Consider the following 26261-nt stretch of genomic DNA (forward strand, 5'->3'; position numbering starts at 1 on the left):
CATCTAGAACCCTCAGAACTACAGTGCTATGATGTCACTCACTTCCACAGGCCTTGCAGAGTGTAAACAACAACAACCCAGCTTTGTTGTGTATGTAACCATAGGGATTTGTGATGTCACCTAGAACCTTCACAGCAGCGACAGCTTTATGAGGAGCATCAGCACTGCTCTGCCTGAGCAGAACCATCACCGCCATAGGTTGTCAAATAACCCGGATTTAACCCACACAGGTAAGTCCAATGGGGTGCAGGCATGTCCTCTATGCTTACAGCTTCCCGTGGGTGTTGGTTTGATACCGTTTGGGGACAGCCAAGGAGGCATCTGCAGGCAACAAAGGTAGGTGTGTGCTTGTGTGTGTGTTTCCTATGCAGATCCTAAGCCCAGTGTCACATGCAAGTAGGAGGAGTAAGAAGGGTTCCTGGCAAATCCGGGTTATGGATTGCATTTAAAAAGGCCCCGTGGGAGTGCAATGGGCCCCTGTCTTGCTGCTTAGCAATAATGGTATGGGTTTAGGTTCTGCTGTGTGTACTGGTGGTTGACTGCCCCCCAGCCCAGAGTGTGCATGGAAAATTGTCTGGCAGCCTCCCTGACAGCAAGCAGTGATAGTGCCCATGAAGGGGACCTTGTTGGGCCCGCCCCTTTCACGGTTATCGCTTCTCGGCCTTTTGGCTAAGATCAAGTGTAGTATCTGTTCTTATCAGTTTAATATCTGATACGTCCCCTATCTGGGGACCATATATTAAATGGATTTTTGAGAACGGGGGCCGATTTCGAAGCTTGCTTCCGTCGCCCTATGCATTGACCCGATATGGCAGTATCTTCGGGTACAGTGCACCACCCCCTTACAGGGTTAAAAAGAAAGATTCCTACTTTCATTGCTACCTGCTTGCTGGCTAGCCAGCTAGCCAGCCCTGTGGGCCTTGCTGCTGCTGCTGCAGCCAAAAAACAAAAGGTGGTGCTGCTGCTGCTTCTGCTGCTTCTGCTTCTGCTTGTGTCTGGCCGCTGTTGGAGCGTCCAGGCACAGGACTTCTGCTGCTGCTGACTAAATGGCCTCCTTAATTGGATCATTTGAGTAGCCAGCACACCTGTGCAGGTAGGGCATGACATGATAGGCAGCTGCCTTGATAGCGGGTGGGTGCTGAATGTTCCTAATTGACAAAATAAGATTAATGCTTATGAAGAAATATAAAATCTCATCCCTTCCCCAATATCGCGCCACACCCCTACCCCTTAATTCCCTGGTTGAACTTGATGGACATATGTCTTTTTTCGACCGTACTAACTATGTAACTATGTAACATAACATGGGGGGGGTCTCCTGGCTGTTCACACAGGTGTGTCATTGCTGTACATTGACCATGCATTGCTTCTGTGGTATTGCAAAGGCAAAGACAAATGCTTCCAGCCATCCATTGCACTAATGGATTGGTCATCAGCTGGCTGTCTATGTCCCGCATCAATATAGACCAAAGTACAGAGGGTTAGGCTATGCTATTGTGCACCTACCTGATGCATCAGAAGGTGCGAGGCCCTTGCTAAATTCTGTGCACAGACTTTGAGATCTATACTTTAGACTGTATCTAAACCTGCTCCAACATGGACTGACATTCTGGCCTACTTTCAGCCGATGCGACTTGTCTGTCGCTGAACAGTCGCTTTTTATGTATTCAGCACCTATGTATAATGTTGTAAAAATGCTCTAGAAGCTAAAGTCGCAGAAATGTCACACATATTTGGCCTGCAACTTTCTGTGCGACAAATTCAGACAGGAAAAATCAGTATAAATCCTTAGAAAATTATCCCCCAGTGTCTCCATCTGCTGGCGGTATTGAATAAGCATTGCTGCACTGATGGGGTATGCATTAGACGAAAAAAAAGAAGAAAAAGAAGAATAATACGCCCAGAAAAGAGGCGAAAAGGAGAAAAACGTAAAAAAACGTGAAAAAAAAGTAAGAGGAAGAGAAGGGAAAAAAAGGTGGAAATGGGTTTAAAAGTGATTTCGGCGGAGAAATATATATATATATATATATATATATATATATATATATATATATATACGCGCACACACACACATATATATAAACGTATTCTCCGTTGAGATATTGCAGCCGCTGCTGTGTCCAGGCCCAGGAGCCTTAGCACTGTGCTGTGATGTCACTCAATACCACTGACATCACTAGGTGTAAACAACATCTCTCCTTTGCTGTGTATGTGACTATGGAGCTGTTTGGTGATGTCGTCTATTATGGCCTTCATAGAAGCAACAGGAGATTGTTGCATCCATCTAGAACCCTCAGAACTACAGTGCTATGATGTCACTCACTTCCACAGGCCTTGCAGAGTGTAAACAACAACAACCCAGCTTTGTTGTGTATGTAACCATAGGGATTTGTGATGTCACCTAGAACCTTCACAGCAGCGACAGCTTTATGAGGAGCATCAGCACTGCTCTGCCTGAGCAGAACCATCACCGCCATAGGTTGTCAAATAACCCGGATTTAACCCACACAGGTAAGTCCAATGGGGTGCAGGCATGTCCTCTATGCTTACAGCTTCCCGTGGGTGTTGGTTTGATACCGTTTGGGGACAGCCAAGGAGGCATCTGCAGGCAACAAAGGTAGGTGTGTGCTTGTGTGTGTGTTTCCTATGCAGATCCTAAGCCCAGTGTCACATGCAAGTAGGAGGAGTAAGAAGGGTTCCTGGCAAATGGGTTATGGATTGCATTTAAAAAGGCCCCGTGGGAGTGCAATGGGCCCCTGTCTTGCTGCTTAGCAATAATGGTATGGGTTTAGGTTCTGCTGTGTGTACTGGTGGTTGACTGCCCCCCAGCCCAGAGTGTGCATGGAAAATTGTCTGGCAGCCTCCCTGACAGCAAGCAGTGATAGTGCCCATGAAGGGGACCTTGTTGGGCCCGCCCCTTTCACGGTTATCGCTTCTCGGCCTTTTGGCTAAGATCAAGTGTAGTATCTGTTCTTATCAGTTTAATATCTGATACGTCCCCTATCTGGGGACCATATATTAAATGGATTTTTGAGAACGGGGGCCGATTTCGAAGCTTGCTTCCGTCGCCCTATGCATTGACCCGATATGGCAGTATCTTCGGGTACAGTGCACCACCCCCTTACAGGGTTAAAAAGAAAGATTCCTACTTTCATTGCTACCTGCTTGCTGGCTAGCCAGCTAGCCAGCCCTGTGGGCCTTGCTGCTGCTGCTGCAGCCAAAAAACAAAAGGTGGTGCTGCTGCTGCTTCTGCTGCTTCTGCTTCTGCTTGTGTCTGGCCGCTGTTGGAGCGTCCAGGCACAGGACTTCTGCTGCTGCTGACTAAATGGCCTCCTTAATTGGATCATTTGAGTAGCCAGCACACCTGTGCAGGTAGGGCATGACATGATAGGCAGCTGCCTTGATAGCGGGTGGGTGCTGAATGTTCCTAATTGACAAAATAAGATTAATGCTTATGAAGAAATATAAAATCTCATCCCTTCCCCAATATCGCGCCACACCCCTACCCCTTAATTCCCTGGTTGAACTTGATGGACATATGTCTTTTTTCGACCGTACTAACTATGTAACTATGTAACATAACATGGGGGGGGTCTCCTGGCTGTTCACACAGGTGTGTCATTGCTGTACATTGACCATGCATTGCTTCTGTGGTATTGCAAAGGCAAAGACAAATGCTTCCAGCCATCCATTGCACTAATGGATTGGTCATCAGCTGGCTGTCTATGTCCCGCATCAATATAGACCAAAGTACAGAGGGTTAGGCTATGCTATTGTGCACCTACCTGATGCATCAGAAGGTGCGAGGCCCTTGCTAAATTCTGTGCACAGACTTTGAGATCTATACTTTAGACTGTATCTAAACCTGCTCCAACATGGACTGACATTCTGGCCTACTTTCAGCCGATGCGACTTGTCTGTCGCTGAACAGTCGCTTTTTATGTATTCAGCACCTATGTATAATGTTGTAAAAATGCTCTAGAAGCTAAAGTCGCAGAAATGTCACACATATTTGGCCTGCAACTTTCTGTGCGACAAATTCAGACAGGAAAAATCAGTATAAATCCTTAGAAAATTATCCCCCAGTGTCTCCATCTGCTGGCGGTATTGAATAAGCATTGCTGCACTGATGGGGTATGCATTAGACGAAAAAAAAGAAGAAAAAGAAGAATAATACGCCCAGAAAAGAGGCGAAAAGGAGAAAAACGTAAAAAAACGTGAAAAAAAAGTAAGAGGAAGAGAAGGGAAAAAAAGGTGGAAATGGGTTTAAAAGTGATTTCGGCGGAGAAATATATATATATATATATATATATATATATATATATATATATATACGCGCACACACACACATATATATAAACGTATTCTCCGTTGAGATATTGCAGCCGCTGCTGTGTCCAGGCCCAGGAGCCTTAGCACTGTGCTGTGATGTCACTCAATACCACTGACATCACTAGGTGTAAACAACATCTCTCCTTTGCTGTGTATGTGACTATGGAGCTGTTTGGTGATGTCGTCTATTATGGCCTTCATAGAAGCAACAGGAGATTGTTGCATCCATCTAGAACCCTCAGAACTACAGTGCTATGATGTCACTCACTTCCACAGGCCTTGCAGAGTGTAAACAACAACAACCCAGCTTTGTTGTGTATGTAACCATAGGGATTTGTGATGTCACCTAGAACCTTCACAGCAGCGACAGCTTTATGAGGAGCATCAGCACTGCTCTGCCTGAGCAGAACCATCACCGCCATAGGTTGTCAAATAACCCGGATTTAACCCACACAGGTAAGTCCAATGGGGTGCAGGCATGTCCTCTATGCTTACAGCTTCCCGTGGGTGTTGGTTTGATACCGTTTGGGGACAGCCAAGGAGGCATCTGCAGGCAACAAAGGTAGGTGTGTGCTTGTGTGTGTGTTTCCTATGCAGATCCTAAGCCCAGTGTCACATGCAAGTAGGAGGAGTAAGAAGGGTTCCTGGCAAATCCGGGTTATGGATTGCATTTAAAAAGGCCCCGTGGGAGTGCAATGGGCCCCTGTCTTGCTGCTTAGCAATAATGGTATGGGTTTAGGTTCTGCTGTGTGTACTGGTGGTTGACTGCCCCCCAGCCCAGAGTGTGCATGGAAAATTGTCTGGCAGCCTCCCTGACAGCAAGCAGTGATAGTGCCCATGAAGGGGACCTTGTTGGGCCCGCCCCTTTCACGGTTATCGCTTCTCGGCCTTTTGGCTAAGATCAAGTGTAGTATCTGTTCTTATCAGTTTAATATCTGATACGTCCCCTATCTGGGGACCATATATTAAATGGATTTTTGAGAACGGGGGCCGATTTCGAAGCTTGCTTCCGTCGCCCTATGCATTGACCCGATATGGCAGTATCTTCGGGTACAGTGCACCACCCCCTTACAGGGTTAAAAAGAAAGATTCCTACTTTCATTGCTACCTGCTTGCTGGCTAGCCAGCTAGCCAGCCCTGTGGGCCTTGCTGCTGCTGCTGCAGCCAAAAAACAAAAGGTGGTGCTTCTGCTGCTTCTGCTTCTGCTTGTGTCTGGCCGCTGTTGGAGCGTCCAGGCACAGGACTTCTGCTGCTGCTGACTAAATGGCCTCCTTAATTGGATCATTTGAGTAGCCAGCACACCTGTGCAGGTAGGGCATGACATGATAGGCAGCTGCCTTGATAGCGGGTGGGTGCTGAATGTTCCTAATTGACAAAATAAGATTAATGCTTATGAAGAAATATAAAATCTCATCCCTTCCCCAATATCGCGCCACACCCCTACCCCTTAATTCCCTGGTTGAACTTGATGGACATATGTCTTTTTTCGACCGTACTAACTATGTAACTATGTAACATAACATGGGGGGGGTCTCCTGGCTGTTCACACAGGTGTGTCATTGCTGTACATTGACCATGCATTGCTTCTGTGGTATTGCAAAGGCAAAGACAAATGCTTCCAGCCATCCATTGCACTAATGGATTGGTCATCAGCTGGCTGTCTATGTCCCGCATCAATATAGACCAAAGTACAGAGGGTTAGGCTATGCTATTGTGCACCTACCTGATGCATCAGAAGGTGCGAGGCCCTTGCTAAATTCTGTGCACAGACTTTGAGATCTATACTTTAGACTGTATCTAAACCTGCTCCAACATGGACTGACATTCTGGCCTACTTTCAGCCGATGCGACTTGTCTGTCGCTGAACAGTCGCTTTTTATGTATTCAGCACCTATGTATAATGTTGTAAAAATGCTCTAGAAGCTAAAGTCGCAGAAATGTCACACATATTTGGCCTGCAACTTTCTGTGCGACAAATTCAGACAGGAAAAATCAGTATAAATCCTTAGAAAATTATCCCCCAGTGTCTCCATCTGCTGGCGGTATTGAATAAGCATTGCTGCACTGATGGGGTATGCATTAGACGAAAAAAAAGAAGAAAAAGAAGAATAATACGCCCAGAAAAGAGGCGAAAAGGAGAAAAACGTAAAAAAACGTGAAAAAAAAGTAAGAGGAAGAGAAGGGAAAAAAAGGTGGAAATGGGTTTAAAAGTGATTTCGGCGGAGAAATATATATATATATATATATATATATATATATATATATATATATACGCGCACACACACACATATATATAAACGTATTCTCCGTTGAGATATTGCAGCCGCTGCTGTGTCCAGGCCCAGGAGCCTTAGCACTGTGCTGTGATGTCACTCAATACCACTGACATCACTAGGTGTAAACAACATCTCTCCTTTGCTGTGTATGTGACTATGGAGCTGTTTGGTGATGTCGTCTATTATGGCCTTCATAGAAGCAACAGGAGATTGTTGCATCCATCTAGAACCCTCAGAACTACAGTGCTATGATGTCACTCACTTCCACAGGCCTTGCAGAGTGTAAACAACAACAACCCAGCTTTGTTGTGTATGTAACCATAGGGATTTGTGATGTCACCTAGAACCTTCACAGCAGCGACAGCTTTATGAGGAGCATCAGCACTGCTCTGCCTGAGCAGAACCATCACCGCCATAGGTTGTCAAATAACCCGGATTTAACCCACACAGGTAAGTCCAATGGGGTGCAGGCATGTCCTCTATGCTTACAGCTTCCCGTGGGTGTTGGTTTGATACCGTTTGGGGACAGCCAAGGAGGCATCTGCAGGCAACAAAGGTAGGTGTGTGCTTGTGTGTGTGTTTCCTATGCAGATCCTAAGCCCAGTGTCACATGCAAGTAGGAGGAGTAAGAAGGGTTCCTGGCAAATCCGGGTTATGGATTGCATTTAAAAAGGCCCCGTGGGAGTGCAATGGGCCCCTGTCTTGCTGCTTAGCAATAATGGTATGGGTTTAGGTTCTGCTGTGTGTACTGGTGGTTGACTGCCCCCCAGCCCAGAGTGTGCATGGAAAATTGTCTGGCAGCCTCCCTGACAGCAAGCAGTGATAGTGCCCATGAAGGGGACCTTGTTGGGCCCGCCCCTTTCACGGTTATCGCTTCTCGGCCTTTTGGCTAAGATCAAGTGTAGTATCTGTTCTTATCAGTTTAATATCTGATACGTCCCCTATCTGGGGACCATATATTAAATGGATTTTTGAGAACGGGGGCCGATTTCGAAGCTTGCTTCCGTCGCCCTATGCATTGACCCGATATGGCAGTATCTTCGGGTACAGTGCACCACCCCCTTACAGGGTTAAAAAGAAAGATTCCTACTTTCATTGCTACCTGCTTGCTGGCTAGCCAGCTAGCCAGCCCTGTGGGCCTTGCTGCTGCTGCTGCAGCCAAAAAACAAAAGGTGGTGCTGCTGCTGCTTCTGCTGCTTCTGCTTCTGCTTGTGTCTGGCCGCTGTTGGAGCGTCCAGGCACAGGACTTCTGCTGCTGCTGACTAAATGGCCTCCTTAATTGGATCATTTGAGTAGCCAGCACACCTGTGCAGGTAGGGCATGACATGATAGGCAGCTGCCTTGATAGCGGGTGGGTGCTGAATGTTCCTAATTGACAAAATAAGATTAATGCTTATGAAGAAATATAAAATCTCATCCCTTCCCCAATATCGCGCCACACCCCTACCCCTTAATTCCCTGGTTGAACTTGATGGACATATGTCTTTTTTCGACCGTACTAACTATGTAACTATGTAACATAACATGGGGGGGGTCTCCTGGCTGTTCACACAGGTGTGTCATTGCTGTACATTGACCATGCATTGCTTCTGTGGTATTGCAAAGGCAAAGACAAATGCTTCCAGCCATCCATTGCACTAATGGATTGGTCATCAGCTGGCTGTCTATGTCCCGCATCAATATAGACCAAAGTACAGAGGGTTAGGCTATGCTATTGTGCACCTACCTGATGCATCAGAAGGTGCGAGGCCCTTGCTAAATTCTGTGCACAGACTTTGAGATCTATACTTTAGACTGTATCTAAACCTGCTCCAACATGGACTGACATTCTGGCCTACTTTCAGCCGATGCGACTTGTCTGTCGCTGAACAGTCGCTTTTTATGTATTCAGCACCTATGTATAATGTTGTAAAAATGCTCTAGAAGCTAAAGTCGCAGAAATGTCACACATATTTGGCCTGCAACTTTCTGTGCGACAAATTCAGACAGGAAAAATCAGTATAAATCCTTAGAAAATTATCCCCCAGTGTCTCCATCTGCTGGCGGTATTGAATAAGCATTGCTGCACTGATGGGGTATGCATTAGACGAAAAAAAAGAAGAAAAAGAAGAATAATACGCCCAGAAAAGAGGCGAAAAGGAGAAAAACGTAAAAAAACGTGAAAAAAAAGTAAGAGGAAGAGAAGGGAAAAAAAGGTGGAAATGGGTTTAAAAGTGATTTCGGCGGAGAAATATATATATATATATATATATATATATATATATATATATATACGCGCACACACACACATATATATAAACGTATTCTCCGTTGAGATATTGCAGCCGCTGCTGTGTCCAGGCCCAGGAGCCTTAGCACTGTGCTGTGATGTCACTCAATACCACTGACATCACTAGGTGTAAACAACATCTCTCCTTTGCTGTGTATGTGACTATGGAGCTGTTTGGTGATGTCGTCTATTATGGCCTTCATAGAAGCAACAGGAGATTGTTGCATCCATCTAGAACCCTCAGAACTACAGTGCTATGATGTCACTCACTTCCACAGGCCTTGCAGAGTGTAAACAACAACAACCCAGCTTTGTTGTGTATGTAACCATAGGGATTTGTGATGTCACCTAGAACCTTCACAGCAGCGACAGCTTTATGAGGAGCATCAGCACTGCTCTGCCTGAGCAGAACCATCACCGCCATAGGTTGTCAAATAACCCGGATTTAACCCACACAGGTAAGTCCAATGGGGTGCAGGCATGTCCTCTATGCTTACAGCTTCCCGTGGGTGTTGGTTTGATACCGTTTGGGGACAGCCAAGGAGGCATCTGCAGGCAACAAAGGTAGGTGTGTGCTTGTGTGTGTGTTTCCTATGCAGATCCTAAGCCCAGTGTCACATGCAAGTAGGAGGAGTAAGAAGGGTTCCTGGCAAATCCGGGTTATGGATTGCATTTAAAAAGGCCCCGTGGGAGTGCAATGGGCCCCTGTCTTGCTGCTTAGCAATAATGGTATGGGTTTAGGTTCTGCTGTGTGTACTGGTGGTTGACTGCCCCCCAGCCCAGAGTGTGCATGGAAAATTGTCTGGCAGCCTCCCTGACAGCAAGCAGTGATAGTGCCCATGAAGGGGACCTTGTTGGGCCCGCCCCTTTCACGGTTATCGCTTCTCGGCCTTTTGGCTAAGATCAAGTGTAGTATCTGTTCTTATCAGTTTAATATCTGATACGTCCCCTATCTGGGGACCATATATTAAATGGATTTTTGAGAACGGGGGCCGATTTCGAAGCTTGCTTCCGTCGCCCTATGCATTGACCCGATATGGCAGTATCTTCGGGTACAGTGCACCACCCCCTTACAGGGTTAAAAAGAAAGATTCCTACTTTCATTGCTACCTGCTTGCTGGCTAGCCAGCTAGCCAGCCCTGTGGGCCTTGCTGCTGCTGCTGCAGCCAAAAAACAAAAGGTGGTGCTGCTGCTGCTTCTGCTGCTTCTGCTTCTGCTTGTGTCTGGCCGCTGTTGGAGCGTCCAGGCACAGGACTTCTGCTGCTGCTGACTAAATGGCCTCCTTAATTGGATCATTTGAGTAGCCAGCACACCTGTGCAGGTAGGGCATGACATGATAGGCAGCTGCCTTGATAGCGGGTGGGTGCTGAATGTTCCTAATTGACAAAATAAGATTAATGCTTATGAAGAAATATAAAATCTCATCCCTTCCCCAATATCGCGCCACACCCCTACCCCTTAATTCCCTGGTTGAACTTGATGGACATATGTCTTTTTTCGACCGTACTAACTATGTAACTATGTAACATAACATGGGGGGGGTCTCCTGGCTGTTCACACAGGTGTGTCATTGCTGTACATTGACCATGCATTGCTTCTGTGGTATTGCAAAGGCAAAGACAAATGCTTCCAGCCATCCATTGCACTAATGGATTGGTCATCAGCTGGCTGTCTATGTCCCGCATCAATATAGACCAAAGTACAGAGGGTTAGGCTATGCTATTGTGCACCTACCTGATGCATCAGAAGGTGCGAGGCCCTTGCTAAATTCTGTGCACAGACTTTGAGATCTATACTTTAGACTGTATCTAAACCTGCTCCAACATGGACTGACATTCTGGCCTACTTTCAGCCGATGCGACTTGTCTGTCGCTGAACAGTCGCTTTTTATGTATTCAGCACCTATGTATAATGTTGTAAAAATGCTCTAGAAGCTAAAGTCGCAGAAATGTCACACATATTTGGCCTGCAACTTTCTGTGCGACAAATTCAGACAGGAAAAATCAGTATAAATCCTTAGAAAATTATCCCCCAGTGTCTCCATCTGCTGGCGGTATTGAATAAGCATTGCTGCACTGATGGGGTATGCATTAGACGAAAAAAAAGAAGAAAAAGAAGAATAATACGCCCAGAAAAGAGGCGAAAAGGAGAAAAACGTAAAAAAACGTGAAAAAAAAGTAAGAGGAAGAGAAGGGAAAAAAAGGTGGAAATGGGTTTAAAAGTGATTTCGGCGGAGAAATATATATATATATATATATATATATATATATATATATATACGCGCACACACACACATATATATAAACGTATTCTCCGTTGAGATATTGCAGCCGCTGCTGTGTCCAGGCCCAGGAGCCTTAGCACTGTGCTGTGATGTCACTCAATACCACTGACATCACTAGGTGTAAACAACATCTCTCCTTTGCTGTGTATGTGACTATGGAGCTGTTTGGTGATGTCGTCTATTATGGCCTTCATAGAAGCAACAGGAGATTGTTGCATCCATCTAGAACCCTCAGAACTACAGTGCTATGATGTCACTCACTTCCACAGGCCTTGCAGAGTGTAAACAACAACAACCCAGCTTTGTTGTGTATGTAACCATAGGGATTTGTGATGTCACCTAGAACCTTCACAGCAGCGACAGCTTTATGAGGAGCATCAGCACTGCTCTGCCTGAGCAGAACCATCACCGCCATAGGTTGTCAAATAACCCGGATTTAACCCACACAGGTAAGTCCAATGGGGTGCAGGCATGTCCTCTATGCTTACAGCTTCCCGTGGGTGTTGGTTTGATACCGTTTGGGGACAGCCAAGGAGGCATCTGCAGGCAACAAAGGTAGGTGTGTGCTTGTGTGTGTGTTTCCTATGCAGATCCTAAGCCCAGTGTCACATGCAAGTAGGAGGAGTAAGAAGGGTTCCTGGCAAATCCGGGTTATGGATTGCATTTAAAAAGGCCCCGTGGGAGTGCAATGGGCCCCTGTCTTGCTGCTTAGCAATAATGGTATGGGTTTAGGTTCTGCTGTGTGTACTGGTGGTTGACTGCCCCCCAGCCCAGAGTGTGCATGGAAAATTGTCTGGCAGCCTCCCTGACAGCAAGCAGTGATAGTGCCCATGAAGGGGACCTTGTTGGGCCCGCCCCTTTCACGGTTATCGCTTCTCGGCCTTTTGGCTAAGATCAAGTGTAGTATCTGTTCTTATCAGTTTAATATCTGATACGTCCCCTATCTGGGGACCATATATTAAATGGATTTTTGAGAACGGGGGCCGATTTCGAAGCTTGCTTCCGTCGCCCTATGCATTGACCCGATATGGCAGTATCTTCGGGTACAGTGCACCACCCCCTTACAGGGTTAAAAAGAAAGATTCCTACTTTCATTGCTACCTGCTTGCTGGCTAGCCAGCTAGCCAGCCCTGTGGGCCTTGCTGCTGCTGCTGCAGCCAAAAAACAAAAGGTGGTGCTGCTGCTGCTTCTGCTGCTTCTGCTTCTGCTTGTGTCTGGCCGCTGTTGGAGCGTCCAGGCACAGGACTTCTGCTGCTGCTGACTAAATGGCCTCCTTAATTGGATCATTTGAGTAGCCAGCACACCTGTGCAGGTAGGGCATGACATGATAGGCAGCTGCCTTGATAGCGGGTGGGTGCTGAATGTTCCTAATTGACAAAATAAGATTAATGCTTATGAAGAAATATAAAATCTCATCCCTTCCCCAATATCGCGCCACACCCCTACCCCTTAATTCCCTGGTTGAACTTGATGGACATATGTCTTTTTTCGACCGTACTAACTATGTAACTATGTAACATAACATGGGGGGGGGTCTCCTGGCTGTTCACACAGGTGTGTCATTGCTGTACATTGACCATGCATTGCTTCTGTGGTATTGCAAAGGCAAAGACAAATGCTTCCAGCCATCCATTGCACTAATGGATTGGTCATCAGCTGGCTGTCTATGTCCCGCATCAATATAGACCAAAGTACAGAGGGTTAGGCTATGCTATTGTGCACCTACCTGATGCATCAGAAGGTGCGAGGCCCTTGCTAAATTCTGTGCACAGACTTTGAGATCTATACTTTAGACTGTATCTAAACCTGCTCCAACATGGACTGACATTCTGGCCTACTTTCAGCCGATGCGACTTGTCTGTCGCTGAACAGTCGCTTTTTATGTATTCAGCACCTATGTATAATGTTGTAAAAATGCTCTAGAAGCTAAAGTCGCAGAAATGTCACACATATTTGGCCTGCAACTTTCTGTGCGACAAATTCAGACAGGAAAAATCAGTATAAATCCTTAGAAAATTATCCCCCAGTGTCTCCATCTGCTGGCGGTATTGAATAAGCATTGCTGCACTGATGGGGTATGCATTAGACGAAAAAAAAGAAGAAAAAGAAGAATAATACGCCCAGAAAAGAGGCGAAAAGGAGAAAAACGTAAAAAAACGTGAAAAAAAAGTAAGAGGAAGAGAAGGGAAAAAAAGGTGGAAATGGGTTTAAAAGTGATTTCGGCGGAGAAATATATATATATATATATATATATATATATATATATACGCGCACACACACACATATATATAAACGTATTCTCCGTTGAGATATTGCAGCCGCTGCTGTGTCCAGGCCCAGGAGCCTTAGCACTGTGCTGTGATGTCACTCAATACCACTGACATCACTAGGTGTAAACAACATCTCTCCTTTGCTGTGTATGTGACTATGGAGCTGTTTGGTGATGTCGTCTATTATGGCCTTCATAGAAGCAACAGGAGATTGTTGCATCCATCTAGAACCCTCAGAACTACAGTGCTATGATGTCACTCACTTCCACAGGCCTTGCAGAGTGTAAACAACAACAACCCAGCTTTGTTGTGTATGTAACCATAGGGATTTGTGATGTCACCTAGAACCTTCACAGCAGCGACAGCTTTATGAGGAGCATCAGCACTGCTCTGCCTGAGCAGAACCATCACCGCCATAGGTTGTCAAATAACCCGGATTTAACCCACACAGGTAAGTCCAATGGGGTGCAGGCATGTCCTCTATGCTTACAGCTTCCCGTGGGTGTTGGTTTGATACCGTTTGGGGACAGCCAAGGAGGCATCTGCAGGCAACAAAGGTAGGTGTGTGCTTGTGTGTGTGTTTCCTATGCAGATCCTAAGCCCAGTGTCACATGCAAGTAGGAGGAGTAAGAAGGGTTCCTGGCAAATCCGGGTTATGGATTGCATTTAAAAAGGCCCCGTGGGAGTGCAATGGGCCCCTGTCTTGCTGCTTAGCAATAATGGTATGGGTTTAGGTTCTGCTGTGTGTACTGGTGGTTGACTGCCCCCCAGCCCAGAGTGTGCATGGAAAATTGTCTGGCAGCCTCCCTGACAGCAAGCAGTGATAGTGCCCATGAAGGGGACCTTGTTGGGCCCGCCCCTTTCACGGTTATTGCTTCTCGGCCTTTTGGCTAAGATCAAGTGTAGTATCTGTTCTTATCAGTTTAATATCTGATACGTCCCCTATCTGGGGACCATATATTAAATGGATTTTTGAGAACGGGGGCCGATTTCGAAGCTTGCTTCCGTCGCCCTATGCATTGACCCGATATGGCAGTATCTTCGGGTACAGTGCACCACCCCCTTACAGGGTTAAAAAGAAAGATTCCTACTTTCATTGCTACCTGCTTGCTGGCTAGCCAGCTAGCCAGCCCTGTGGGCCTTGCTGCTGCTGCTGCAGCCAAAAAACAAAAGGTGGTGCTGCTGCTGCTTCTGCTGCTTCTGCTTCTGCTTGTGTCTGGCCGCTGTTGGAGCGTCCAGGCACAGGACTTCTGCTGCTGCTGACTAAATGGCCTCCTTAATTGGATCATTTGAGTAGCCAGCACACCTGTGCAGGTAGGGCATGACATGATAGGCAGCTGCCTTGATAGCGGGTGGGTGCTGAATGTTCCTAATTGACAAAATAAGATTAATGCTTATGAAGAAATATAAAATCTCATCCCTTCCCCAATATCGCGCCACACCCCTACCCCTTAATTCCCTGGTTGAACTTGATGGACATATGTCTTTTTTCGACCGTACTAACTATGTAACTATGTAACATAACATGGGGGGGGGTCTCCTGGCTGTTCACACAGGTGTGTCATTGCTGTACATTGACCATGCATTGCTTCTGTGGTATTGCAAAGGCAAAGACAAATGCTTCCAGCCATCCATTGCACTAATGGATTGGTCATCAGCTGGCTGTCTATGTCCCGCATCAATATAGACCAAAGTACAGAGGGTTAGGCTATGCTATTGTGCACCTACCTGATGCATCAGAAGGTGCGAGGCCCTTGCTAAATTCTGTGCACAGACTTTGAGATCTATACTTTAGACTGTATCTAAACCTGCTCCAACATGGACTGACATTCTGGCCTACTTTCAGCCGATGCGACTTGTCTGTCGCTGAACAGTCGCTTTTTATGTATTCAGCACCTATGTATAATGTTGTAAAAATGCTCTAGAAGCTAAAGTCGCAGAAATGTCACACATATTTGGCCTGCAACTTTCTGTGCGACAAATTCAGACAGGAAAAATCAGTATAAATCCTTAGAAAATTATCCCCCAGTGTCTCCATCTGCTGGCGGTATTGAATAAGCATTGCTGCACTGATGGGGTATGCATTAGACGAAAAAAAAGAAGAAAAAGAAGAATAATACGCCCAGAAAAGAGGCGAAAAGGAGAAAAACGTAAAAAAACGTGAAAAAAAAGTAAGAGGAAGAGAAGGGAAAAAAAGGTGGAAATGGGTTTAAAAGTGATTTCGGCGGAGAATATATATATATATATATATATATATATATATATATATATACGCGCACACACACACATATATATAAACGTATTCTCCGTTGAGATATTGCAGCCGCTGCTGTGTCCAGGCCCAGGAGCCTTAGCACTGTGCTGTGATGTCACTCAATACCACTGACATCACTAGGTGTAAACAACATCTCTCCTTTGCTGTGTATGTGACTATGGAGCGTTTGGTGATGTCGTCTATTATGGCCTTCATAGAAGCAACAGGAGATTGTTGCATCCATCTAGAACCCTCAGAACTACAGTGCTATGATGTCACTCACTTCCACAGGCCTTGCAGAGTGTAAACAACAACAACCCAGCTTTGTTGTGTATGTAACCATAGGGATTTGTGATGTCACCTAGAACCTTCACAGCAGCGACAGCTTTATGAGGAGCATCAGCACTGCTCTGCCTGAGCAGAACCATCACCGCCATAGGTTGTCAAATAACCCGGATTTAACCCACACAGGTAAGTCCAATGGGGTGCAGGCATGTCCTCTATGCTTACAGCTTCCCGTGGGTGTTGGTTTGATACCGTTTGGGGACAGCCAAGGAGGCATCTGCAGGCAACAAAGGTAGGTGTGTGCTTGTGTGTGTGTTTCCTATGCAGATCCTAAGCCCAGTGTCACATGCAAGTAGGAGGAGTAAGAAGGGTTCCTGGCAAATCCGGGTTATGGATTGCATTTAAAAAGGCCCCGTGGGAGTGCAATGGGCCCCTGTCTTGCTGCTTAGCAATAATGGTATGGGTTTAGGTTCTGCTGTGTGTACTGGTGGTTGACTGCCCCCCAGCCCAGAGTGTGCATGGAAAATTGTCTGGCAGCCTCCCTGACAGCAAGCAGTGATAGTGCCCATGAAGGGGACCTTGTTGGGCCCGCCCCTTTCACGGTTATTGCTTCTCGGCCTTTTGGCTAAGATCAAGTGTAGTATCTGTTCTTATCAGTTTAATATCTGATACGTCCCCTATCTGGGGACCATATATTAAATGGATTTTTGAGAACGGGGGCCGATTTCGAAGCTTGCTTCCGTCGCCCTATGCATTGACCCGATATGGCAGTATCTTCGGGTACAGTGCACCACCCCCTTACAGGGTTAAAAAGAAAGATTCCTACTTTCATTGCTACCTGCTTGCTGGCTAGCCAGCTAGCCAGCCCTGTGGGCCTTGCTGCTGCTGCTGCAGCCAAAAAACAAAAGGTGGTGCTGCTGCTGCTTCTGCTGCTTCTGCTTCTGCTTGTGTCTGGCCGCTGTTGGAGCGTCCAGGCACAGGACTTCTGCTGCTGCTGACTAAATGGCCTCCTTAATTGGATCATTTGAGTAGCCAGCACACCTGTGCAGGTAGGGCATGACATGATAGGCAGCTGCCTTGATAGCGGGTGGGTGCTGAATGTTCCTAATTGACAAAATAAGATTAATGCTTATGAAGAAATATAAAATCTCATCCCTTCCCCAATATCGCGCCACACCCCTACCCCTTAATTCCCTGGTTGAACTTGATGGACATATGTCTTTTTTCGACCGTACTAACTATGTAACTATGTAACATAACATGGGGGGGGGTCTCCTGGCTGTTCACACAGGTGTGTCATTGCTGTACATTGACCATGCATTGCTTCTGTGGTATTGCAAAGGCAAAGACAAATGCTTCCAGCCATCCATTGCACTAATGGATTGGTCATCAGCTGGCTGTCTATGTCCCGCATCAATATAGACCAAAGTACAGAGGGTTAGGCTATGCTATTGTGCACCTACCTGATGCATCAGAAGGTGCGAGGCCCTTGCTAAATTCTGTGCACAGACTTTGAGATCTATACTTTAGACTGTATCTAAACCTGCTCCAACATGGACTGACATTCTGGCCTACTTTCAGCCGATGCGACTTGTCTGTCGCTGAACAGTCGCTTTTTATGTATTCAGCACCTATGTATAATGTTGTAAAAATGCTCTAGAAGCTAAAGTCGCAGAAATGTCACACATATTTGGCCTGCAACTTTCTGTGCGACAAATTCAGACAGGAAAAATCAGTATAAATCCTTAGAAAATTATCCCCCAGTGTCTCCATCTGCTGGCGGTATTGAATAAGCATTGCTGCACTGATGGGGTATGCATTAGACGAAAAAAAAGAAGAAAAAGAAGAATAATACGCCCAGAAAAGAGGCGAAAAGGAGAAAAACGTAAAAAAACGTGAAAAAAAAGTAAGAGGAAGAGAAGGGAAAAAAAGGTGGAAATGGGTTTAAAAGTGATTTCGGCGGAGAAATATATATATATATATATATATATATATATATATATATATATATATACGCGCACACACACACATATATATAAACGTATTCTCCGTTGAGATATTGCAGCCGCTGCTGTGTCCAGGCCCAGGAGCCTTAGCACTGTGCTGTGATGTCACTCAATACCACTGACATCACTAGGTGTAAACAACATCTCTCCTTTGCTGTGTATGTGACTATGGAGCTGTTTGGTGATGTCGTCTATTATGGCCTTCATAGAAGCAACAGGAGATTGTTGCATCCATCTAGAACCCTCAGAACTACAGTGCTATGATGTCACTCACTTCCACAGGCCTTGCAGAGTGTAAACAACAACAACCCAGCTTTGTTGTGTATGTAACCATAGGGATTTGTGATGTCACCTAGAACCTTCACAGCAGCGACAGCTTTATGAGGAGCATCAGCACTGCTCTGCCTGAGCAGAACCATCACCGCCATAGGTTGTCAAATAACCCGGATTTAACCCACACAGGTAAGTCCAATGGGGTGCAGGCATGTCCTCTATGCTTACAGCTTCCCGTGGGTGTTGGTTTGATACCGTTTGGGGACAGCCAAGGAGGCATCTGCAGGCAACAAAGGTAGGTGTGTGCTTGTGTGTGTGTTTCCTATGCAGATCCTAAGCCCAGTGTCACATGCAAGTAGGAGGAGTAAGAAGGGTTCCTGGCAAATCCGGGTTATGGATTGCATTTAAAAAGGCCCCGTGGGAGTGCAATGGGCCCCTGTCTTGCTGCTTAGCAATAATGGTATGGGTTTAGGTTCTGCTGTGTGTACTGGTGGTTGACTGCCCCCCAGCCCAGAGTGTGCATGGAAAATTGTCTGGCAGCCTCCCTGACAGCAAGCAGTGATAGTGCCCATGAAGGGGACCTTGTTGGGCCCGCCCCTTTCACGGTTATCGCTTCTCGGCCTTTTGGCTAAGATCAAGTGTAGTATCTGTTCTTATCAGTTTAATATCTGATACGTCCCCTATCTGGGGACCATATATTAAATGGATTTTTGAGAACGGGGGCCGATTTCGAAGCTTGCTTCCGTCGCCCTATGCATTGACCCGATATGGCAGTATCTTCGGGTACAGTGCACCACCCCCTTACAGGGTTAAAAAGAAAGATTCCTACTTTCATTGCTACCTGCTTGCTGGCTAGCCAGCTAGCCAGCCCTGTGGGCCTTGCTGCTGCTGCTGCAGCCAAAAAACAAAAGGTGGTGCTGCTGCTGCTTCTGCTGCTTCTGCTTCTGCTTGTGTCTGGCCGCTGTTGGAGCGTCCAGGCACAGGACTTCTGCTGCTGCTGACTAAATGGCCTCCTTAATTGGATCATTTGAGTAGCCAGCACACCTGTGCAGGTAGGGCATGACATGATAGGCAGCTGCCTTGATAGCGGGTGGGTGCTGAATGTTCCTAATTGACAAAATAAGATTAATGCTTATGAAGAAATATAAAATCTCATCCCTTCCCCAATATCGCGCCACACCCCTACCCCTTAATTCCCTGGTTGAACTTGATGGACATATGTCTTTTTTCGACCGTACTAACTATGTAACTATGTAACATAACATGGGGGGGGTCTCCTGGCTGTTCACACAGGTGTGTCATTGCTGTACATTGACCATGCATTGCTTCTGTGGTATTGCAAAGGCAAAGACAAATGCTTCCAGCCATCCATTGCACTAATGGATTGGTCATCAGCTGGCTGTCTATGTCCCGCATCAATATAGACCAAAGTACAGAGGGTTAGGCTATGCTATTGTGCACCTACCTGATGCATCAGAAGGTGCGAGGCCCTTGCTAAATTCTGTGCACAGACTTTGAGATCTATACTTTAGACTGTATCTAAACCTGCTCCAACATGGACTGACATTCTGGCCTACTTTCAGCCGATGCGACTTGTCTGTCGCTGAACAGTCGCTTTTTATGTATTCAGCACCTATGTATAATGTTGTAAAAATGCTCTAGAAGCTAAAGTCGCAGAAATGTCACACATATTTGGCCTGCAACTTTCTGTGCGACAAATTCAGACAGGAAAAATCAGTATAAATCCTTAGAAAATTATCCCCCAGTGTCTCCATCTGCTGGCGGTATTGAATAAGCATTGCTGCACTGATGGGGTATGCATTAGACGAAAAAAAAGAAGAAAAAGAAGAATAATACGCCCAGAAAAGAGGCGAAAAGGAGAAAAACGTAAAAAAACGTGAAAAAAAAGTAAGAGGAAGAGAAGGGAAAAAAAGGTGGAAATGGGTTTAAAAGTGATTTCGGCGGAGAAATATATATATATATATATATATATATATATATATATATATATATATATATATATATACGCGCACACACACACATATATATAAACGTATTCTCCGTTGAGATATTGCAGCCGCTGCTGTGTCCAGGCCCAGGAGCCTTAGCACTGTGCTGTGATGTCACTCAATACCACTGACATCACTAGGTGTAAACAACATCTCTCCTTTGCTGTGTATGTGACTATGGAGCTGTTTGGTGATGTCGTCTATTATGGCCTTCATAGAAGCAACAGGAGATTGTTGCATCCATCTAGAACCCTCAGAACTACAGTGCTATGATGTCACTCACTTCCACAGGCCTTGCAGAGTGTAAACAACAACAACCCAGCTTTGTTGTGTATGTAACCATAGGGATTTGTGATGTCACCTAGAACCTTCACAGCAGCGACAGCTTTATGAGGAGCATCAGCACTGCTCTGCCTGAGCAGAACCATCACCGCCATAGGTTGTCAAATAACCCGGATTTAACCCACACAGGTAAGTCCAATGGGGTGCAGGCATGTCCTCTATGCTTACAGCTTCCCGTGGGTGTTGGTTTGATACCGTTTGGGGACAGCCAAGGAGGCATCTGCAGGCAACAAAGGTAGGTGTGTGCTTGTGTGTGTGTTTCCTATGCAGATCCTAAGCCCAGTGTCACATGCAAGTAGGAGGAGTAAGAAGGGTTCCTGGCAAATCCGGGTTATGGATTGCATTTAAAAAGGCCCTGTGGGAGTGCAATGGGCCCCTGTCTTGCTGCTTAGCAATAATGGTATGGGTTTAGGTTCTGCTGTGTGTACTGGTGGTTGACTGCCCCCCAGCCCAGAGTGTGCATGGAAAATTGTCTGGCAGCCTCCCTGACAGCAAGCAGTGATAGTGCCCATGAAGGGGACCTTGTTGGGCCCGCCCCTTTCACGGTTATCGCTTCTCGGCCTTTTGGCTAAGATCAAGTGTAGTATCTGTTCTTATCAGTTTAATATCTGATACGTCCCCTATCTGGGGACCATATATTAAATGGATTTTTGAGAACGGGGGCCGATTTCGAAGCTTGCTTCCGTCGCCCTATGCATTGACCCGATATGGCAGTATCTTCGGGTACAGTGCACCACCCCCTTACAGGGTTAAAAAGAAAGATTCCTACTTTCATTGCTACCTGCTTGCTGGCTAGCCAGCTAGCCAGCCCTGTGGGCCTTGCTGCTGCTGCTGCAGCCAAAAAACAAAAGGTGGTGCTGCTGCTGCTTCTGCTGCTTCTGCTTCTGCTTGTGTCTGGCCGCTGTTGGAGCGTCCAGGCACAGGACTTCTGCTGCTGCTGACTAAATGGCCTCCTTAATTGGATCATTTGAGTAGCCAGCACACCTGTGCAGGTAGGGCATGACATGATAGGCAGCTGCCTTGATAGCGGGTGGGTGCTGAATGTTCCTAATTGACAAAATAAGATTAATGCTTATGAAGAAATATAAAATCTCATCCCTTCCCCAATATCGCGCCACACCCCTACCCCTTAATTCCCTGGTTGAACTTGATGGACATATGTCTTTTTTCGACCGTACTAACTATGTAACTATGTAACATAACATGGGGGGGGTCTCCTGGCTGTTCACACAGGTGTGTCATTGCTGTACATTGACCATGCATTGCTTCTGTGGTATTGCAAAGGCAAAGACAAATGCTTCCAGCCATCCATTGCACTAATGGATTGGTCATCAGCTGGCTGTCTATGTCCCGCATCAATATAGACCAAAGTACAGAGGGTTAGGCTATGCTATTGTGCACCTACCTGATGCATCAGAAGGTGCGAGGCCCTTGCTAAATTCTGTGCACAGACTTTGAGATCTATACTTTAGACTGTATCTAAACCTGCTCCAACATGGACTGACATTCTGGCCTACTTTCAGCCGATGCGACTTGTCTGTCGCTGAACAGTCGCTTTTTATGTATTCAGCACCTATGTATAATGTTGTAAAAATGCTCTAGAAGCTAAAGTCGCAGAAATGTCACACATATTTGGCCTGCAACTTTCTGTGCGACAAATTCAGACAGGAAAAATCAGTATAAATCCTTAGAAAATTATCCCCCAGTGTCTCCATCTGCTGGCGGTATTGAATAAGCATTGCTGCACTGATGGGGTATGCATTAGACGAAAAAAAAGAAGAAAAAGAAGAATAATACGCCCAGAAAAGAGGCGAAAAGGAGAAAAACGTAAAAAAACGTGAAAAAAAAGTAAGAGGAAGAGAAGGGAAAAAAAGGTGGAAATGGGTTTAAAAGTGATTTCGGCGGAGAATATATATATATATATATATATATATATATATATATATATATATATATACGCGCACACACACACATATATATAAACGTATTCTCCGTTGAGATATTGCAGCCGCTGCTGTGTCCAGGCCCAGGAGCCTTAGCACTGTGCTGTGATGTCACTCAATACCACTGACATCACTAGGTGTAAACAACATCTCTCCTTTGCTGTGTATGTGACTATGGAGCTGTTTGGTGATGTCGTCTATTATGGCCTTCATAGAAGCAACAGGAGATTGTTGCATCCATCTAGAACCCTCAGAACTACAGTGCTATGATGTCACTCACTTCCACAGGCCTTGCAGAGTGTAAACAACAACAACCCAGCTTTGTTGTGTATGTAACCATAGGGATTTGTGATGTCACCTAGAACCTTCACAGCAGCGACAGCTTTATGAGGAGCATCAGCACTGCTCTGCCTGAGCAGAACCATCACCGCCATAGGTTGTCAAATAACCCGGATTTAACCCACACAGGTAAGTCCAATGGGGTGCAGGCATGTCCTCTATGCTTACAGCTTCCCGTGGGTGTTGGTTTGATACCGTTTGGGGACAGCCAAGGAGGCATCTGCAGGCAACAAAGGTAGGTGTGTGCTTGTGTGTGTGTTTCCTATGCAGATCCTAAGCCCAGTGTCACATGCAAGTAGGAGGAGTAAGAAGGGTTCCTGGCAAATCCGGGTTATGGATTGCATTTAAAAAGGCCCCGTGGGAGTGCAATGGGCCCCTGTCTTGCTGCTTAGCAATAATGGTATGGGTTTAGGTTCTGCTGTGTGTACTGGTGGTTGACTGCCCCCCAGCCCAGAGTGTGCATGGAAAATTGTCTGGCAGCCTCCCTGACAGCAAGCAGTGATAGTGCCCATGAAGGGGACCTTGTTGGGCCCGCCCCTTTCACGGTTATTGCTTCTCGGCCTTTTGGCTAAGATCAAGTGTAGTATCTGTTCTTATCAGTTTAATATCTGATACGTCCCCTATCTGGGGACCATATATTAAATGGATTTTTGAGAACGGGGGCCGATTTCGAAGCTTGCTTCCGTCGCCCTATGCATTGACCCGATATGGCAGTATCTTCGGGTACAGTGCACCACCCCCTTACAGGGTTAAAAAGAAAGATTCCTACTTTCATTGCTACCTGCTTGCTGGCTAGCCAGCTAGCCAGCCCTGTGGGCCTTGCTGCTGCTGCTGCAGCCAAAAAACAAAAGGTGGTGCTGCTGCTGCTTCTGCTGCTTCTGCTTCTGCTTGTGTCTGGCCGCTGTTGGAGCGTCCAGGCACAGGACTTCTGCTGCTGCTGACTAAATGGCCTCCTTAATTGGATCATTTGAGTAGCCAGCACACCTGTGCAGGTAGGGCATGACATGATAGGCAGCTGCCTTGATAGCGGGTGGGTGCTGAATGTTCCTAATTGACAAAATAAGATTAATGCTTATGAAGAAATATAAAATCTCATCCCTTCCCCAATATCGCGCCACACCCCTACCCCTTAATTCCCTGGTTGAACTTGATGGACATATGTCTTTTTTCGACCGTACTAACTATGTAACTATGTAACATAACATGGGGGGGGTCTCCTGGCTGTTCACACAGGTGTGTCATTGCTGTACATTGACTATGCATTGCTTCTGTGGTATTGCAAAGGCAAAGACAAATGCTTCCAGCCATCCATTGCACTAATGGATTGGTCATCAGCTGGCTGTCTATGTCCCGCATCAATATAGACCAAAGTACAGAGGGTTAGGCTATGCTATTGTGCACCTACCTGATGCATCAGAAGGTGCGAGGCCCTTGCTAAATTCTGTGCACAGACTTTGAGATCTATACTTTAGACTGTATCTAAACCTGCTCCAACATGGACTGACATTCTGGCCTACTTTCAGCCGATGCGACTTGTCTGTCGCTGAACAGTCGCTTTTTATGTATTCAGCACCTATGTATAATGTTGTAAAAATGCTCTAGAAGCTAAAGTCGCAGAAATGTCACACATATTTGGCCTGCAACTTTCTGTGCGACAAATTCAGACAGGAAAAATCAGTATAAATCCTTAGAAAATTATCCCCCAGTGTCTCCATCTGCTGGCGGTATTGAATAAGCATTGCTGCACTGATGGGGTATGCATTAGACGAAAAAAAAGAAGAAAAAGAAGAATAATACGCCCAGAAAAGAGGCGAAAAGGAGAAAAACGTAAAAAAACGTGAAAAAAAAGTAAGAGGAAGAGAAGGGAAAAAAAGGTGGAAATGGGTTTAAAAGTGATTTCGGCGGAGAAATATATATATATATATATATATATATATATATATATATATATACGCGCACACACACACATATATATAAACGTATTCTCCGTTGAGATATTGCAGCCGCTGCTGTGTCCAGGCCCAGGAGCCTTAGCACTGTGCTGTGATGTCACTCAATACCACTGACATCACTAGGTGTAAACAACATCTCTCCTTTGCTGTGTATGTGACTATGGAGCTGTTTGGTGATGTCGTCTATTATGGCCTTCATAGAAGCAACAGGAGATTGTTGCATCCATCTAGAACCCTCAGAACTACAGTGCTATGATGTCACTCACTTCCACAGGCCTTGCAGAGTGTAAACAACAACAACCCAGCTTTGTTGTGTATGTAACCATAGGGATTTGTGATGTCACCTAGAACCTTCACAGCAGCGACAGCTTTATGAGGAGCATCAGCACTGCTCTGCCTGAGCAGAACCATCACCGCCATAGGTTGTCAAATAACCCGGATTTAACCCACACAGGTAAGTCCAATGGGGTGCAGGCATGTCCTCTATGCTTACAGCTTCCCGTGGGTGTTGGTTTGATACCGTTTGGGGACAGCCAAGGAGGCATCTGCAGGCAACAAAGGTAGGTGTGTGCTTGTGTGTGTGTTTCCTATGCAGATCCTAAGCCCAGTGTCACATGCAAGTAGGAGGAGTAAGAAGGGTTCCTGGCAAATCCGGGTTATGGATTGCATTTAAAAAGGCCCCGTGGGAGTGCAATGGGCCCCTGTCTTGCTGCTTAGCAATAATGGTATGGGTTTAGGTTCTGCTGTGTGTACTGGTGGTTGACTGCCCCCCAGCCCAGAGTGTGCATGGAAAATTGTCTGGCAGCCTCCCTGACAGCAAGCAGTGATAGTGCCCATGAAGGGGACCTTGTTGGGCCCGCCCCTTTCACGGTTATCGCTTCTCGGCCTTTTGGCTAAGATCAAGTGTAGTATCTGTTCTTATCAGTTTAATATCTGATACGTCCCCTATCTGGGGACCATATATTAAATGGATTTTTGAGAACGGGGGCCGATTTCGAAGCTTGCTTCCGTCGCCCTATGCATTGACCCGATATGGCAGTATCTTCGGGTACAGTGCACCACCCCCTTACAGGGTTAAAAAGAAAGATTCCTACTTTCATTGCTACCTGCTTGCTGGCTAGCCAGCTAGCCAGCCCTGTGGGCCTTGCTGCTGCTGCTGCAGCCAAAAAACAAAAGGTGGTGCTGCTGCTGCTTCTGCTTCTGCTTGTGTCTGGCCGCTGTTGGAGCGTCCAGGCACAGGACTTCTGCTGCTGCTGACTAAATGGCCTCCTTAATTGGATCATTTGAGTAGCCAGCACACCTGTGCAGGTAGGGCATGACATGATAGGCAGCTGCCTTGATAGCGGGTGGGTGCTGAATGTTCCTAATTGACAAAATAAGATTAATGCTTATGAAGAAATATAAAATCTCATCCCTTCCCCAATATC

At 46.1% G+C, this 26261-nt stretch overlaps 12 non-coding genes across 12 annotated transcripts; all 12 read left to right on the forward strand.

Moving 5' to 3' along the window:
- The first annotated feature begins 649 nt into the window (after positions 1-649).
- LOC130334196 (U2 spliceosomal RNA) lies at positions 650-840 on the forward strand. Its single transcript, XR_008876034.1, has one exon. It is a non-coding gene; the product is annotated as a U2 spliceosomal RNA (small nuclear RNA).
- A 2088-nt stretch (positions 841-2928) lies between these two features.
- On the forward strand, positions 2929-3119 carry LOC130334197 (U2 spliceosomal RNA). Its single transcript, XR_008876035.1, has one exon. It is a non-coding gene; the product is annotated as a U2 spliceosomal RNA (small nuclear RNA).
- A 2088-nt stretch (positions 3120-5207) lies between these two features.
- LOC130334198 (U2 spliceosomal RNA) lies at positions 5208-5398 on the forward strand. The gene has a single exon (XR_008876036.1). It is a non-coding gene; the product is annotated as a U2 spliceosomal RNA (small nuclear RNA).
- A 2079-nt stretch (positions 5399-7477) lies between these two features.
- On the forward strand, positions 7478-7668 carry LOC130334199 (U2 spliceosomal RNA). Its single transcript, XR_008876037.1, has one exon. It is a non-coding gene; the product is annotated as a U2 spliceosomal RNA (small nuclear RNA).
- A 2086-nt stretch (positions 7669-9754) lies between these two features.
- Positions 9755-9945, forward strand: LOC130334201 (U2 spliceosomal RNA). The gene has a single exon (XR_008876039.1). It is a non-coding gene; the product is annotated as a U2 spliceosomal RNA (small nuclear RNA).
- Positions 9946-12029: 2084 nt separating this feature from the next.
- LOC130334202 (U2 spliceosomal RNA) lies at positions 12030-12220 on the forward strand. The gene has a single exon (XR_008876040.1). It is a non-coding gene; the product is annotated as a U2 spliceosomal RNA (small nuclear RNA).
- A 2081-nt stretch (positions 12221-14301) lies between these two features.
- LOC130334253 (U2 spliceosomal RNA) lies at positions 14302-14492 on the forward strand. Its single transcript, XR_008876087.1, has one exon. It is a non-coding gene; the product is annotated as a U2 spliceosomal RNA (small nuclear RNA).
- Positions 14493-16575: 2083 nt separating this feature from the next.
- LOC130334254 (U2 spliceosomal RNA) lies at positions 16576-16766 on the forward strand. The gene has a single exon (XR_008876088.1). It is a non-coding gene; the product is annotated as a U2 spliceosomal RNA (small nuclear RNA).
- Positions 16767-18857: 2091 nt separating this feature from the next.
- Positions 18858-19048, forward strand: LOC130334203 (U2 spliceosomal RNA). Its single transcript, XR_008876041.1, has one exon. It is a non-coding gene; the product is annotated as a U2 spliceosomal RNA (small nuclear RNA).
- Positions 19049-21148: 2100 nt separating this feature from the next.
- On the forward strand, positions 21149-21339 carry LOC130334204 (U2 spliceosomal RNA). The gene has a single exon (XR_008876042.1). It is a non-coding gene; the product is annotated as a U2 spliceosomal RNA (small nuclear RNA).
- A 2091-nt stretch (positions 21340-23430) lies between these two features.
- LOC130334255 (U2 spliceosomal RNA) lies at positions 23431-23621 on the forward strand. The gene has a single exon (XR_008876089.1). It is a non-coding gene; the product is annotated as a U2 spliceosomal RNA (small nuclear RNA).
- Positions 23622-25707: 2086 nt separating this feature from the next.
- LOC130334206 (U2 spliceosomal RNA) lies at positions 25708-25898 on the forward strand. The gene has a single exon (XR_008876043.1). It is a non-coding gene; the product is annotated as a U2 spliceosomal RNA (small nuclear RNA).
- Positions 25899-26261: the final 363 nt, after the last annotated feature.

The sequence above is a fragment of the Hyla sarda genome, unplaced genomic scaffold (genome assembly GCF_029499605.1).
Source record: "Hyla sarda isolate aHylSar1 unplaced genomic scaffold, aHylSar1.hap1 scaffold_431, whole genome shotgun sequence".
In the NCBI taxonomy this organism is placed as follows: domain Eukaryota; kingdom Metazoa; phylum Chordata; class Amphibia; order Anura; family Hylidae; genus Hyla; species Hyla sarda.